General features: G+C 38.4%; 1 long non-coding RNA gene across 2 annotated transcripts in view; it reads left to right on the forward strand.

Moving 5' to 3' along the window:
* LOC111183310 (uncharacterized) overlaps positions 1-15359 on the forward strand; it is a 60831-nt gene that overhangs the window by 10633 nt on the left and 34839 nt on the right. For both annotated transcript variants that reach the window (XR_002646952.2, XR_016392753.1), the window contains one exon: positions 2335-2433. This is a non-coding gene — a long non-coding RNA (uncharacterized LOC111183310). The remainder of the gene's footprint in view (positions 1-2334; positions 2434-15359) is intronic.

Genomic DNA, 15359 nt, shown 5'->3' on the forward strand with positions numbered 1-15359 from the left:
GGCATGATGTAGATAAATTAAGTGTACATACGTACTATGACACAGCAATTCTGCTACTGAGAATTTATCCCACAGAAAATTTCAAATGTTTTTATAGTGTGAAATATATAAAGATAGCTATTACAGTAATGTTTACAGTGGTGGGAGTTGGTGGCAGTTTGGGTAGAGTAAATAGGCAAGACTTGGAGAATACATACCATGGGTGGTTATGGAGCTTTAGGAGGAACATATCTGATGTACACATAGAAATAAGATTGGATCTTAAAAAGATAGTACTTAGTCCAAAAGAGTAAGAAAATGAATGAGATCTATAAGGATTTACATAGTTTAAAATAAATGCTAACAAAATCACACAACACATTTTAGAGCACTTTAAAATAAAAAGAAATAAATAGGGCTTCCCTGGTGGCGCAGTGGTTAAGAATCCGCCTGGCAATGCAGGGGACGCGGGTTTGAACCCTGGTCTGGGAAGATCCCACATGTTGTGGAGCAACTAAGCCCGTGCGCCACAACTACTGAGCCCGTGTGCCACAACTACTGAAGCCCGCACGCCTAGAGCCCATGCTCCGCAACAAGAAAAGCCACTGCAATGAGAAGCCTGTGTACCGCAACGAAGAGTAGCCCCTGCTTACCGCAGCTAGAGAAAGCCTGCGCGCAGCAATGAAGACCCAACGCGGCCATACATAAATAAATAAATTAATTAAAAAAAAAAAAGAAATACAGCAGAATGGTTACCTTGGAGATGTGGATAAGTAGAATAAATAACTGTTAAAACTAGAGAGACTCATATGGATCGATGATTATAAAGTGCCTTGAGCTGAGGCGTATTATTAATTCCGCCCTGTATATCTGATAAACAGCTAATAAAATGAAATGAAACATAGTGCACCAAAAGAACCTAAGCATACATGGCTGTTGAAGAGATATGCCTTGCTTACTCCTGGACTCTGTTTAAATTTACTGCCACGATTGCTTTCTGGGGTGTGGCCCAGCTGGGAGGCTGCTGGAGACTGATCCAGGGTTTTCACGTGCTCTAAACTCAGAGACCAACAAGGAAAATCCCGAAAGAAGGAACACAGGCACAATCAAAACAGTTCCGGTCTCTACTTTTGTGCATATTCTTAAAATGCTGCAAAATTTTTGAATATTTTCTTTGCTATGAAGCACCCCAATGTTTCTGCATTTCCGAACCCTGTTTATTTAGTAAATCATTTTCATGTTTATGCTTCTACACTTGTCTAGCATGCGAGTCGCTTTGATGAAATATCCTCTTATTTTATCTTCATTACAACTCAGCTGGAGGCCCTCTCTTTTGCAGTTGAGAAAACAAAGGCTAAAGACTCCAATAACTTTCAAAATGTCATATATCTGGGAAGTGATGCAAACAGAACTTAACATCAAGTCTCCTGGCTTCAAACCACACTTTTTTAAGCTAATACTTCAGGCTGCTTTAATGCAAAGAAATCTTCAGTTCTAACCAAATTTCAAGTAATTGAAGAAAAAATTAATGAAGTTCTTATAGAGCTTTCTATTGCTATTTATGCAGAAATTAACTAAGAATTAATTGGCGAAGAGACAGTAGGTCAGACGACCAGGGAAAGGCAGTTTTCAGGTGGAAGTCTGAAAAGCAGCCCTAAATACTGTAATTCCCTGGTCATCCACTACTATTTGGAAACCATAATGCCTTTTATTATAAATTCTGAATTTCAGGGAATTTCAACTTATCCAGATACATTAGGCTATGAATTGCAAATGCTCTAGAGTGTCATCAGAGATGCAGTTTCCAAGAAAGGAATATTTATGACATTAAACTTTTCAAAATCAGAAAATGTTTTAAGCATGTATGTAATTCAATTTTGCAAAATAACAGATATAGCAAAACTGATTAAAACAGAACTTACACACGCCGAAGAAAGAGCAACAAGAGTCTACTGTAAAGTGGCTGGTGGGTTTTCTCCAAGTGTCTTGTAAGAGGTGAGACTACAATCACCTCCCTCCTGAACCACATGTTGTCTACAGCCTCCCAGTGCTCGGTTGACACAAAATTATCAGAGAGATCTGATTAGAGTACTCTTGCACTCCCCTTCCACATTTGCTTTCAGAATGAAGACATAAATATTGCCTCATCTAGCCCCATCTACCTCTCAAACCTTATTTACACAACTCTTTTCCCACCCTAACCTTAATCTCAAGTAAATACATGGTCCTTCCTCCTCCTCAAACTTGCTGTGTTCCCTCTCATCACAACTGTCTGCATATGTGCTTCCCCTGAATGGAATGTTCTGGAATGTTCTTCAATTCCCTTCATCAGTTTAATTCTTATTCCTTCTTCAGATCCCAGGTCAGAAATCATTTCCTTAAGAAGTCCTCTGGATCTCCAGTTGATACGAGCTCTCAGAGAACCAGAACTTTCTCCTTTGGATCACTTATGCGGTTGGTAGTTATACATTTATTAATGTGATTATTTGCTTAATTTTTGTCCTGTCTTCCCCAACAGACTAAAAATTCCACAAGAATTTGTTTCTTAACATGTTATTTTATTTTTCCTTAACACTTTCTCACCCAGTATCTAATGCCCTGTTGCTTTGGCAGGGGTGGGTGGGTGGGCAGTGGTCATTTGATTCCTCAGCACCTTTGTATACCTTTTTTTGTGTGTGGGGAGTTCTTCGCCTTATTAGCCCACAGCTCACAGTGGCAGAGCCCATAACCTTACTTTTCTAGCCATCATGCTTTGCAGCCAAGCACAAACATTGACGCAGGCCAAGACATCCAGCCTTCCAGAGGCACAGTCCAAAAGACTCTAGGAGTTGTCTCTAGTACCTGGAACCACCAGTGCAAACTGTGATGTTGTACCTGGTGGTAGCCCTGGTGCTGGAACAGTCTTGTGTCTTATTTTGGAGATTGTTCTTGGAAGAGTGAACATCAAGCCTGCTTCTGGGTCTTTCCCAGAGATTCTGAAACTTACATCCTTTTAATGAAGTATTTTTTTCTGCTTTAATGAGCTAGAACAATTTCTTTGGTTTGTAACTGAGAATCTCAAGATGAATAAGTGAATAATGGAATCTCTTTGCTGCCGACACAAATTATATGTTTTAATGTCTATGCTGTCCTATGAAGTTATTGCAAATGGGACTTAAATTATAGAAGTGAGCTGTGTCTGGAGGCTTGTTGTGGCTCAGTATATTTCAACTGTAGGAGGGTACAAAAATGTTCTTAGCTTCATGTAAATATATGCATTACCTTCCTAATATCTATTGCTTAAAATCTTCTGACAAGTATTTTGGAGTTCTGTGTGACCAATTTCAGAATAATTCAGCTCTTAATGCTTTCTGTTTGTTGTTTTATTGTACATTGCTAAGCTGAAAGAAAAATGTTAGATAATTTTGTGTCAGTATTTGTAAATACTTCATCCATTGTTCTATACTGAGAAAAGATATTTCAAGCTAAACAAATAAGCCAAAAAAGAGATGTATGTATGCTGTGATTCTGTGAAACGAACAGAAAAGATTCTATGAATATACGTATTTTATAAGAAGAGAGCTATCGGGACTGCATATTTTTCTGATCATGAGCTTTGGAATGCTGGATGAAAGGCCTGGAAGGACATGAAATACAGCATAGCTTGCTTTTTATTAAATGTGTTAATTGGGGTATCAGGAAGAGTGACCTACAGTTTAATTGGCCTTTCCTTGAATCATCTACCACTGGACCCACCTCATACTCACTTATAGCAGAGGCTTTCAAGCTCAAATGTCACTGAGTCACAAAAATGTGAAACACAACTGTTAAAAGACAACTGAGAGTTGTGGGGACTGTGAAGGACTGGAGTGTTCATGCTGTTAAAAGAGTAATTGAGGCATAGTAAACATTTTGAGCTTATTTGAGCAAAAATTGATTTGAATTGGGCAATACCAAACCAGAAGTGTTTAGGAATGGTCCACCAGTAAAAGCTTGGGGAGAAGCTTTTATAGAGAAAAGGCAGAAGCAAAGTAAGGAAATTATTTATTGGCTATAACTTAAAGCCTAGTTGACTGTGATTAGTTGTCCTCAGTATTTTGATTTTGTAGTCTTGAGGCATTTATAGGCTGAGATTTTGGTTTGCTTATATAGGTCACCACAGCATTAAAGCCACGTCAGTCTAATGCCCTCCTTGTTTATTAATTAACAATTCCACCCTTTTGTTCACCCTCTCATACATGAGAGATTGACCAAAAATTGGTATTAACCCACTCTCAGTAACCATCAGAGTTAAGCTCCTTCTTGTCTCCTTGTAAAAGTTTTAGGTTATAATGCCAGATCGTGAAAGAATTGTTCTTGCTGTTCATCTCATTGTTTGTTTTGTTTCTGTTTTTCCAAGTGCAGCGAGACCATTTGATGTACTGCTGATGGCTGCAAACATGCATTTAAGACCTTTGAGAGAATATAGCCCACCAGGGAAACTATAATGATAGCTATTAGGAGGATAATACCAAGAGACTGAGTGTACTCCTTAGCCAGGGCCCCCAAGAATCAAACCAACTGGCATCAAATAAATCAAAGAAGGTACCCGAAGGAGCATCAACCTGTTTTAGCCAAGTGGCTTGTTTGATAATTTCTTGTATTTGTTGCAATACCAGAGGTGTCTATGTAGGTACGGTAAGAGATATTTACTATGGCACAGACTCCTTCTAGTTCTGCAATTTTATTATCTAAACCACCTTAGCAAGAACGTTTTAAGGAATTCTGTTGTGCAGCTATGACCTTAGCAGTACATTCAGTGAAAGATACTGGAGATAAGGAACCTTATCTTCCTGTACATTAACAGAGAGAAAAGGCAAGTAGTGAAAAAGCAAAAGGAATAAAGCTTTCATATTGGAGATTAAGATCTTGATCCACGATCTTGGGAGAACTGTCCACCTTAAGATGCCAACTGCTTCTATAGAGAAACCTCCCTAGGTCAGTTTTAACTTCAGATCTCCAGCTCGTTCCAAGAGCCTGCTGTAACCCTTTTTAATTGGGGGATGTGAACCAAAGGTTCAAGTCCCTGAAGGTGGTCTGGGTCTGATCCCAGACCCAGTCTGGTTTTTAAATCACACTTAGTCTGACACTGGTTTTCAGACCCAGTCTGGAAAAACAAATGCTCAAATAAAGTCTGAAAATGCATAAGGCAAGAACTACGGAGCTAAGATCATAGGGGGACTTAACCAATACCTCCAGAGGCAGCAAGAAACCTGAGAGCTCAAGGGCCTCAACAGGTACCTACACCTTCCCCTTTCTAGTCTTTCTGGGGGACCCCAAGAGGAAGGTTATCTTACATAAGATTTGTGCCTCTGCTTCTGTGTGCTGTAGCCACTGTTCCTGTTATCTCTCCAGGATGCTGTACAAAACATGTGCTGCTGCTGTTGTTTGTACTGGCCTGCTGTGCCACTAGCACTCTGTCCTGGTTACCCATCTAGTGATCTTGACTCACCCTTGACCTCTCAAGCTCCTTGTGGTCCTTTCTCTGTACAAATCCAGGACTATGAGTCTTCACCAACTTTCCTATGAATCTCACATGCTCACCTCTTTATCTGGCCAATAGGAAATACTTATGCCATGTTGTGTCCTACTCCTCATTTTTAGTGCTGGTAGGAGGGGATTCTACTGTAGAAGTCTTAACTTCTCAGTAACGTTATTTCTTTAGGCTTACTCACCCTCCCCCACGAGAGGGCTTGTTTGGGTAAATTGAAGTTCAAGCTTCAACTTTATGGGAGTTTTCCCACCCTACTAACACGCAGACCGTGAAGCTGAGTCTGGTCTCACAGGCGAGGCCAGTGGGTAGGAGTGGACCTCTTAGTAAAGTGAACCGATCAGCGACCCAATAATATCTCCATCTCAGCAGGGTCTTCCTGGCCTCTGCTTGTTTCAGTGTAGGCAGTGATACTGAAGATGACTATATGCACTGTGTACAGAGACATCCTGAAGATAATAATCTGAGAGCATAGTGTTATCACTTACAAGGTTTTATTAAGCTTTGTTCACACCCAGGTGCGGGGTAACTACTTTAGCGATCTAATAGAAAAAAAAAATTGCTTAGTGCCAGGAGCCATCTTGAGTTTTCTCCCTGCATAATGAATTTCTAAGTGACTTCTCTAACTTCTCAGTGAGAACATTCAGTCCATAAAAATTATTAAGAAGAATGAACTACTGATGCATGCTCTTCCTCCTTTTGTTCTGATAATAGAGTCTCACAAAAGCTGCTCTGCAGCTTTCTTCTCCAATATAGTGTTTCAAAAAAGAAAAGAAAAGATGAACTATAGCTTGTAGGGAACAGTCACTTGGAGTGAAGTGTACCCAGGCACTGCAGGCTCAGGGTAAAGGAGGAAAAGAGTCGTGCTTCTGGGAAAGCACTGCCTTCAACTCCATCTGTGAAAAGATGTGTGCCGTCAAACAGCGAGATCAACCTCTCACACCAGGATAAAATGTTGTTGGTCTTCAAATCATGGGGAAAAATGGGCTTTGCTTGGCCTAAGGGGCCTTTCTTTTCAAAGCTGGAAAGGTCATAAAACAACTGCTAGCGTTTTTTCTAACCTCTGTCCCCTTCAAGGCATAGGACTGAGAGTCATTTTGTTTTGAACCATGATAAAATATGACAACTTCTTGTTTCTCAGTCTCTGTGTCATTTATGATGTCCAATATTTTCCAGGTTCTGGTTGTTTATCGTGGTGAACCTGACTTATGAGCTAAAGCTTTCCTTCTGAAACAGTATATTATAGATGGCTATGTTTGACTCTTTGATAGCTTCTTACTTTTGTCTCAAGAACGACGTTCATCTTAAATGTCTGTTTTGTGCCTATTGAAACATCTTTATTCTTTTACAAGGTTTGCCTGGCTTTTATTGTTAGACTTTTTTTTATGATGGCAGTAGTATTGAATGAATGGCTATAGTTTCTACATTTAAATAATCTTTTTTAACCTCGTTTATATATATGAGTTTTCATAATGTGATGGTTTCTCTTTTTATTTTTGATGTGTCTACTTGGCTAAGCTACATCCCCAGTTATTCAAACACTAATCTGGGTATTGCTGTGAAGGGAATTTGCAGATGTAATTGAAATCCTTATTCAGTTGGCTTTAACTATGGGAGATTATCTGGGGTGTTCTAGGGCCTGATTAAAGCAGTTGAAAGGCCTTAGAAGCAGGGCTTCTAAGGTTTTTCAACTGCTTTTTAACTGTGTGTGTGTGTGTGTGTGTGTGTGTGTGTGTGAGAGAGAGAGAGAGAGAGAGAGAGAGAGAGAATAAATTCTGCTTGTGTTTTAAATTTTTTTCTATCTTTACCAAAATATAATTTTCATATAACATTGTGTAAGTTTAAGACATACAAATATGATGATTTGATATGTGTATATATTGCAAAATGATTACCACAATAAGGTTAGTTAACACATCCAGCACCTCACATAGGTGTTTCTTTTGGTGCGTGTGGTGAGGACCTTTGAGATTTACTCTCTTAGCAATACAGCATTGTTAACTGCAGTTACCATGCTTTATATTGGATCCCAAGAACTTACTCTTTTTTTTTTTTTTTTTTTTTTGCGGTACGCGGGCCTCTCACTGTTGTGGCCTCTCCCGTTGCGGAGCACAGGCTCTGGACACACAGGCTCAGCAGCCATGGCTCACGGGCCCAGCCGCTCTGCGGCATGTGGAATCTTCCCGGACCGGGGCACGAACCCATGTCCCCTGCATCGGCAGGCGGATTCTCAACCACTGCACCACCAGGGAAGCCCCACTTACTCTTTTTATAACTGGAAGTTTATACCCTTTGGCCACCTTCATTCATTCCCCCATCCCCTGCCCCAGGCATTAACCAGTGTACACTCTGTTTCTATGAATTCAATGTTTTTAGATTCTACACATAAGGGAGATCAGATCATAGAGTATATCATTCTTTTTTAAATTTTTTTTAAATTTTATTTTATTTACTTTGTTATACAGCAGGTTCTTATTAGTTATCCATTTTATACATATTAGTGTATATATATCAATCCCAGTCTCTACATCTGTGAATCTACTTCTGCTTGTTCTCTACGTCTGTGTCTCTATTTCTGCCCTGCAAACTGGTTCATCTGTACCACTTTTCTAGGTTCCACATATATACATTAATATACGATATTTGTTTCTCTCTTTCTGACTTACTTCATTCTGTATGACAGTCTCTAGATCCATCCACGTCTCTACAAATGACCTAATTTCATTCATTTTCATGGCTGAGTAATATTCCATTGTATATGTGTACCACATCTTCTTTATCCATTTGTCTATCGATGGGCATTTAGGTTGCTTCCATGACCTGGTTATTGTAAATAGTGCTGCAATGAACATTGGGGTGCATGTGTCTTTTTGAGTTATGGTTTTCTCTGGGTATATGCCCAGTAGTGGGATAGAGTATTTGTCATTCTTATTTCACTTAGCATGAAGCCCTCAGGTTTCATTAATGTTATTTTTTGCAAATGGTAGGATTTCCTTATTTTTAATGACTGAATAATATTCCATTGTATGTATAAAGAGAAGAGATAACAATTGCTGGCAAGGATGTAGGAAAAGGAGAATTCTTATGCATTGTTGGTGGGAATGTTAAAAGATATATATATATATATATATATATATATATATATATCTCAACATTTTCTTTATCCAGTCATCTGTTGATGGACTCTTAGGTTGTTTCCATGTCTTAGCTGTTATGAATAATGCTGCATTGAACATGGGGGTGCAGATAAATCTTTGAGATCATGATTTTATTTCCTTGAATATATAGCCAGAAATGGGATTGCTGGATTATAGGGTAGTTCTATTTTTAATTTTTTTGAGGAAGCTCCATGCTGTTTTCCATAGTGGCTGCACCAATTTACATTCCTACCTTTTTATTGACCTTTTATCAAATGCATGATTTGCAAATATTTTCTCCCATTCCAAAGGTTGCTTTTTCATTTTTGTTAATGGTTTCTCTTGATACTCTGACACTTTTAGTTTGAAGTAGTCATTTAAAAATTTGTGCTTTTGTTGCTTGTGCTTTTGGAGTTATATCCAAAAAATCATTTCTAAGACCAATGGCAAGGAGCTTACCTGCTATATTTTATTCTAGGAGTTTTACAGTTTTTAGGTATTACATTTACTTTTTTAAGTAATTTCAAGTCAATTTTTGTGAGTGGTGTAAGATCAGGATCCATTTTCATTCTTCTGCATGTGAATATCCTGTTTCCCCATCACCATTTTTTTTTAACATCTTTATTGGATGCTTTACAATGGTGTGTTAGTTTCTGCTTTATAACAAAGTGAATCAGTTATACATATACATATGTCCCCATATCTCTTCCCTCTTGTGTCTCCCTGCCTCCCACCCTCCCTATCCCACCCCTCTAGGTGTTCACAAAGCACCGAGCTGATCTCCCTGTGCTCTGCGGCTGCTTCCCACTAGCTAGCTATTTTATATTTGGTAGTGTATATATGTCCATGCCACTCTCTCACTTTGTCTCAGCTTACCCTTCCTCCTCCCTGTATCCTCAAGTCCATTCTCTAGTAGGTCTGTGTCTTTATTCCCGTCTTCCCATCACCATTTATTGAAGAGAATATTTTTTCCCCGTTGAGTATTCATGGCTCCCTTGTCAAATAATAGTTGATCTTATATATGGGGGTTTATTTCTGGGCTCTTGATTCTGTTCAATTGGTCTATGTGTCAATGTATAGGCCAGTACCATACTGTTTTGATTACTATAGCTTTTTAATATAGTTTGAAATCAGGAAGTGTGATGCCTCTACCTTTGTACTTCTTTCTCAAGATTGCTTTGATTATTTGTGGCTCTAAATGAATTTTAGAATAATTTTTTCTATATCTGTAAAAAAATGCCTTTTTTTTCTATAAAGATTACATTGAATCTATAGATGGTTTTGGGTAGTATGAAAATTTTAATAATATTAAATATTAAGAAGAATACTTCTCTCCAGTAGGGACAATTACAGGGCCACTGCAGAGAGCATGTCTGACCTCCTCCAGTGTGTCCGCAAACAGTAGTGAATGGAAACGTCTTCTACTCCCAGCTTCCTCCAAACTGTCAACCCCCCTAAGTGTGATAAGAAATAGCCAAGACTACAAGGCAGGATAAATCTCTCTCTCTCAACCCCAAAGCATGAATTCCTATACTCTGTGAACACTGGCAATGGAGAACAATAGCCCAGACAATCCAAAAATGTTTAATAAACTTTCTAAAATCCAAAACAAGAAGAATATAATTCTTCTCAATCATGAACAGGAAATATCTTTCCATTTTTTGGTATCTGCTTAATTTCTTTCATCAGTGTCTTTATAGCTTTCAGTGTACAGATCTTTCATCTCCTTGGGTAAATTTGGATGAGACCACTGTCCATGCTCTGAAGTCAGGGCAGTTACTGCTGGTTGGACTCCACAGTTGGTTGGGCCTGCTGGCTGGGCTCCACATTCAAGTGGGGCCGCTGGGTGGGCTCCCTAGTCTGGCAGAGATACTTGCTGTGCTCTGCTGTCAGGTGGGGCCACCAGCTGGGCTCTGCAATCACCTCTGGTTGGGCAGTATCACAAGCTGTGTTTCCTGGCAGGGTGGTGCCACTGGCTTGACTCTATGTTCAGGTGGGGCCACAGACAGGGTACTAAGTTGGTGCAGGGCCTCAGGCTGTGTTGTGTGATCATTGGGGCCAAGAGCTGTACCCTGAAGATGTGAAGGTTGCAGCCTAGGCTTCACTACTGGGTCGATTGCTGGCTGTGCTCCACTGTTGGTGTGATAGTTGTGATAATTTGTGGGGTGGAACTATAGAAATATCCTGTTTCTCACCAAACTCACTCACCACCCTTATCACCCAAGACTAATCTATCCATTAGCCTTATCTAAATAAATTTTTATCATGATAGTTGCATGTGATTTTCAAATTGGATCTTTCCAGATTTATTAGTTGGCATTCTAGTTAGAAAGATCTATCTATACCACTTATTTATTTATTTATCAATCATCTATTTATTGTCAATATGGATTATTATTTTATTCAATGGGTTATAATATGTTATGGGCCTTGTTTATTTTGATGCTTAAATTGTCTCTGACTTGCCCAGTGGGAATGCCTTTGAGCTGGCTCTATGTGTCCTTTTGACATGTCAATTTTTTTTTTTAACTTTTAGTGTATTTTTAGCAGTTCCTTACTTTCTGGCACAAAATGTTCAGGTTCATCTTGTACCTTCCCTGAACCAACCCTGGAATCTGTCATTTCTCCAGGGTTACCTGATTCCTTTTAATAGAGAATGGTATTTAGGAATAAAGATCTGGGTGTGCTAATTGCTCCGGGGTTGTAATTACTTCTGGGCTTCTAGGACCTTTCAGTGGACAGAGCTGGGAAAAAATTAAATACCTCTTAAACCTGAATATTAAGTCTTATTTTAGAATCCAGCTACATTGAATCTTTTTAAGTGTTTCTTGAGCTGGATAACATTTGTTTCCTTATTCTGTTGCATTTCAGTGCATATTTCTACTTCCTCACTTATTAGCACTTTATTTCCTTGGGCTTTCTCAGCCTTCCAGAATCAAGTGAAAGTTTTAAATTTGATCTTCAGTGTAGATTCTCAAAGACTTATGTGTTTCCCTGATACATAACTTAAAGTCCCACTTTACACTTCTATTCCCTATGTGTTAGTTTATCTTTTCAGAGCACACACGAGTTGATAAATATATAACTGACCCTAATATTTGAGTGAAGATTTTGTGGGTTGGTGAAACAAATGATAGTGGATGATGTTTTCATCATTTGGATTCTTTGTCAAAAGTCTAGTCAAAGTACACTTGTCTAATAAGTCTATCTTGTAATTTAATTTACTCTAATACCAGGCTTCCCCAGACGAGTTGTTATGTGTTAAACAACCAAAGGGACCTGTAATTACTACTGTAGCCTCAAATCCTAATCTGACCTGTTGCTTCTTTGGTGGGTTAAACTATATTTGAAAGTATTTTAAAAGCCTTGCAAAGGACTGCAGACAATGTGCCTTAGACAGTTATTTTGGTTATAGGGTAAAAATGTTTTTGCAAGAGGAATAAAAGCCAATTAGGGCCAGGGCATCAGAGACACTTGTGGTTTTCATTCAGCTGGGATATTTTTTTCCATTACTTCTTGCTTTACACATCAAGGGAGAAATCCGATGCTGTGCCTAAGAGCAAGTTCCACATGGGAGATTCGTTTCTGCTACTTTAATCTCTGGGAAAATAAATCCCAATTTTTATTTATTGTACTTGGATCTATAATAGGGAAAAATCCTATAATTTATAACCCTAAAGGTTTCTTCTTGTCTTAGATTTATTCGTCTTATATAAATTAGCTCCTAAATATCTTCTTCCATGAGTTACTTCTCTGTAGCTGCAAGATCCAAGCCATACATGGGAAATCCCATTCAAGAAGTGACCAGAAAACAAAACAAAAAAGAAGTTTGCTTCCCCTCTAGGGTTGTCCTTTCCGTTCATCACCAATCCACTTTATCAGGAAAGAATTATGAGAAGTTGATAATGGAATCTAAAGATATATAAAGAATTATCAAACCATGTATACCCTAAGGAAGTTTAAAATTAATTTTTTAAATTTGCAAATTATTATAATCATTATGATTTGACGAAACCAAAGAACAGGGATTTGTTCAATAGGAGAAAAATGCTTTAAGTAAATGTATCAAAATGTCTTTGATGTATTAAAAATAAATATATATATAAACATAAATGTATATATGTAGATATATTAAAAATATTTCTCAGAATTCATGAATACATAAGTGAATTTTTTTTTTTGGTGGTTACTTAATATCAAAGACAACTTTAAAAATAATTAATTAATTAATTTTGGGCTGCATTGGGTCTTCTTTGCTGTGCACGGGCTTTCTCTAGTTGCGGCGAGCGGGGGCTACTCCTCGCTGTGGTGTGCGGGCTTCTCATTGCGGTGGCTTCTCTTGTTGCGGAGCATGGGCTCTAGGCACGTGGGCTTCAGTAGTTATGGCACACGGGCTCAGTAGTTGTGGCTCGTGGGCTTAGTTGCTCCGCGGCATGTGGGATCTTCCCAGACCAGGGCTCGAACCAATGTCCCTTGCATTGGCAGGTGGATTCTTAACCACTGCGCCACCAGGGAAGTCCAAAGGCAACTTTTAATCTAGGAGATTAGCTATGCATATATACTAGGATTCTAGAATACATTTCTAAATCATTGTATAGCATAATAACATATCAGAATTTCTACCAGACTATGATCTCTTAAAGAGAGGATACTTGATTCTACTAGGTACTGGATAAACAAATGTGATAAACTTTCATTTAGAAAAGAAAATGTGAGGTTTGAAACTAGAAAAGCTATGCTTCTTTGTCTGACCTTCAGATGCATTGGCAGAGAATGGATTGTTTCTGTAGAAATAAAGCCCTAGCCAGTCCTTCACGGGTGGCAATGGCAGGGGTAACTTATTAACCCAGTGCTCCACAGGCAGATGTGCAGCTAAACGGAACAAGAGTGGTTTATCTTATGCAAGTACAGAAATAGCACAGCCTCATGCCAATTTTTGAAAATTAATTATTCGGAAAGAGGAAAACCACATCACTTTAGACATTTCCTGGAATATGCAGGAGGTCTCCATGGAGCTGCTCTCCTCATCTGATCTCAGAGACATGCAGCATGACTCCCCAGAATACTCAGCTTCCTGCCCGGGGGGCTGATTATAGCCAGCAACCCGGGGGGCATCCATGTGAAAGAAAACCCTTATACTTTATCATCAAAGCTGAGGGTAGAATGTGATGATATTCAAGAGAAAACTGCAGGTAGAAATGCACATCCTCTGAGGAAAGAAAATCACAACTTTTCCTTACATTTATAGTTAGTTTCTGTCATAACTATAAGCTACTAAAAACATTGAGCAAGGACTCTATAAAGACTCCAAATGACTATGTAGAACTTGAAAAATATGCATTTGTGTGTGATTTGATCATAAGTTTAAAAAGAAATTGTGTGTTAATTTTTAACTTTTTTTTTTTTTTCTTACCAAGAGAAGCATTTAGTTGGGCTGAGGTGAATTCTTCTTTGGGAATTCTGCTCGGTGGAGACAGCAGAACAATGGGCTTTTGAATGTATTAAGAGCTGTAACATATGTATGCTATTTTTGCTTGCCCAGCATCTATTCCCCCTCTACAGGAAAAAATATGCCAATTTTCCTTTGGGAAACTGGATTACCTATTCTCTGGCCAAGTGTCCAGATGAGACTCTAAGGCATGAAAACTGTGACCCTGATTTCCCAGGGTATAGTGTTTGTTTCAGGGAAAGTCACCTGACCTAAGTGAGCCAATCAAAGTAAATTATTTGGGTTCTAAGATGAGCTTTCTAAAAGAGATGCTCTTTATATTTTCTGCTAGACTTGAACATGAAAGGTGTGGATTAATTATCTTGCCTCATTGACATCACATTAAGCCATCACATTAAGGAACAGGGTGGAGAGAAGGAGAAAGCCTGGTTATGCTGATGTAGTTCAAGCCCTGGCCTCAAGTCATACATGAATTTTTAATCCATGTGATTCAATAACTTCCTTTATTTACCAAGTTAGCATCAGTAAGGTGTCTATTATGCAACAAAAGGTGACTTAACTGATATGGTAACTGAATAAAAAGCAGGCTCCTATTCTTATGCCCCATTGAACACAGTGAAGTGTTTACATGGAAAAACTAAAAGAAAAATTATCAGGTTACCATGCCTTACAAACCGAAAAGGTCACACAAGTATATGATTGCATTGAATGTTGGAGCCAGCAAAAATGAAACTAAAAGATCTGAAGAGGGTATTGATAGAAGCATTTATGGGATACTTATCTTGCAAAACAAGCTTAATAAAAGATAATGTTAATTAAAAAATTTAAACACGAGGAAAGTGTTATTTTCCACCTTTTTAGAGGTCTCCTCTTCTCTCGTTTATAATTCTTATTCCAAAACCCTTTGTAAAATAATTGGTTATAGTTTAATTTCCCTAAACTGTTAAAGGCTAAATAATTTTCTGCAGGTATAGAGGCAGAACATTTTCCCTCTTTCCCCTTTAGGTTTTTAAAGTAATTAAAATTGAAATAATTAATTAAATTGAAATGAGATCGATTATCAAGAGAAATATTTAATTTTGTATATATGGGACCCCCAAAGATTTGAGCCCCAAGAGCAAGTTGGGCAGTTGAGGATTATATGCCATACTGAGCTAAAGAATGGGGTAGGGGCTGGGGCTTCAAAGGGGAAGAGGGAAATTCACAGGAGAATAAGAAGAGCAGATGCTTGGTAATTAGATGTTTGCCCTGCCTACGTTTTGTCTTTCGGATAAAAAATTATCTT

The sequence above is a fragment of the Delphinapterus leucas genome, chromosome 3 (assembly GCF_059928025.1).
Source record: "Delphinapterus leucas isolate spDelLeu-1000000601 "Yukka" chromosome 3, BTC_Dleu_Yukka2, whole genome shotgun sequence".
NCBI lineage: Eukaryota > Metazoa > Chordata > Mammalia > Artiodactyla > Monodontidae > Delphinapterus > Delphinapterus leucas.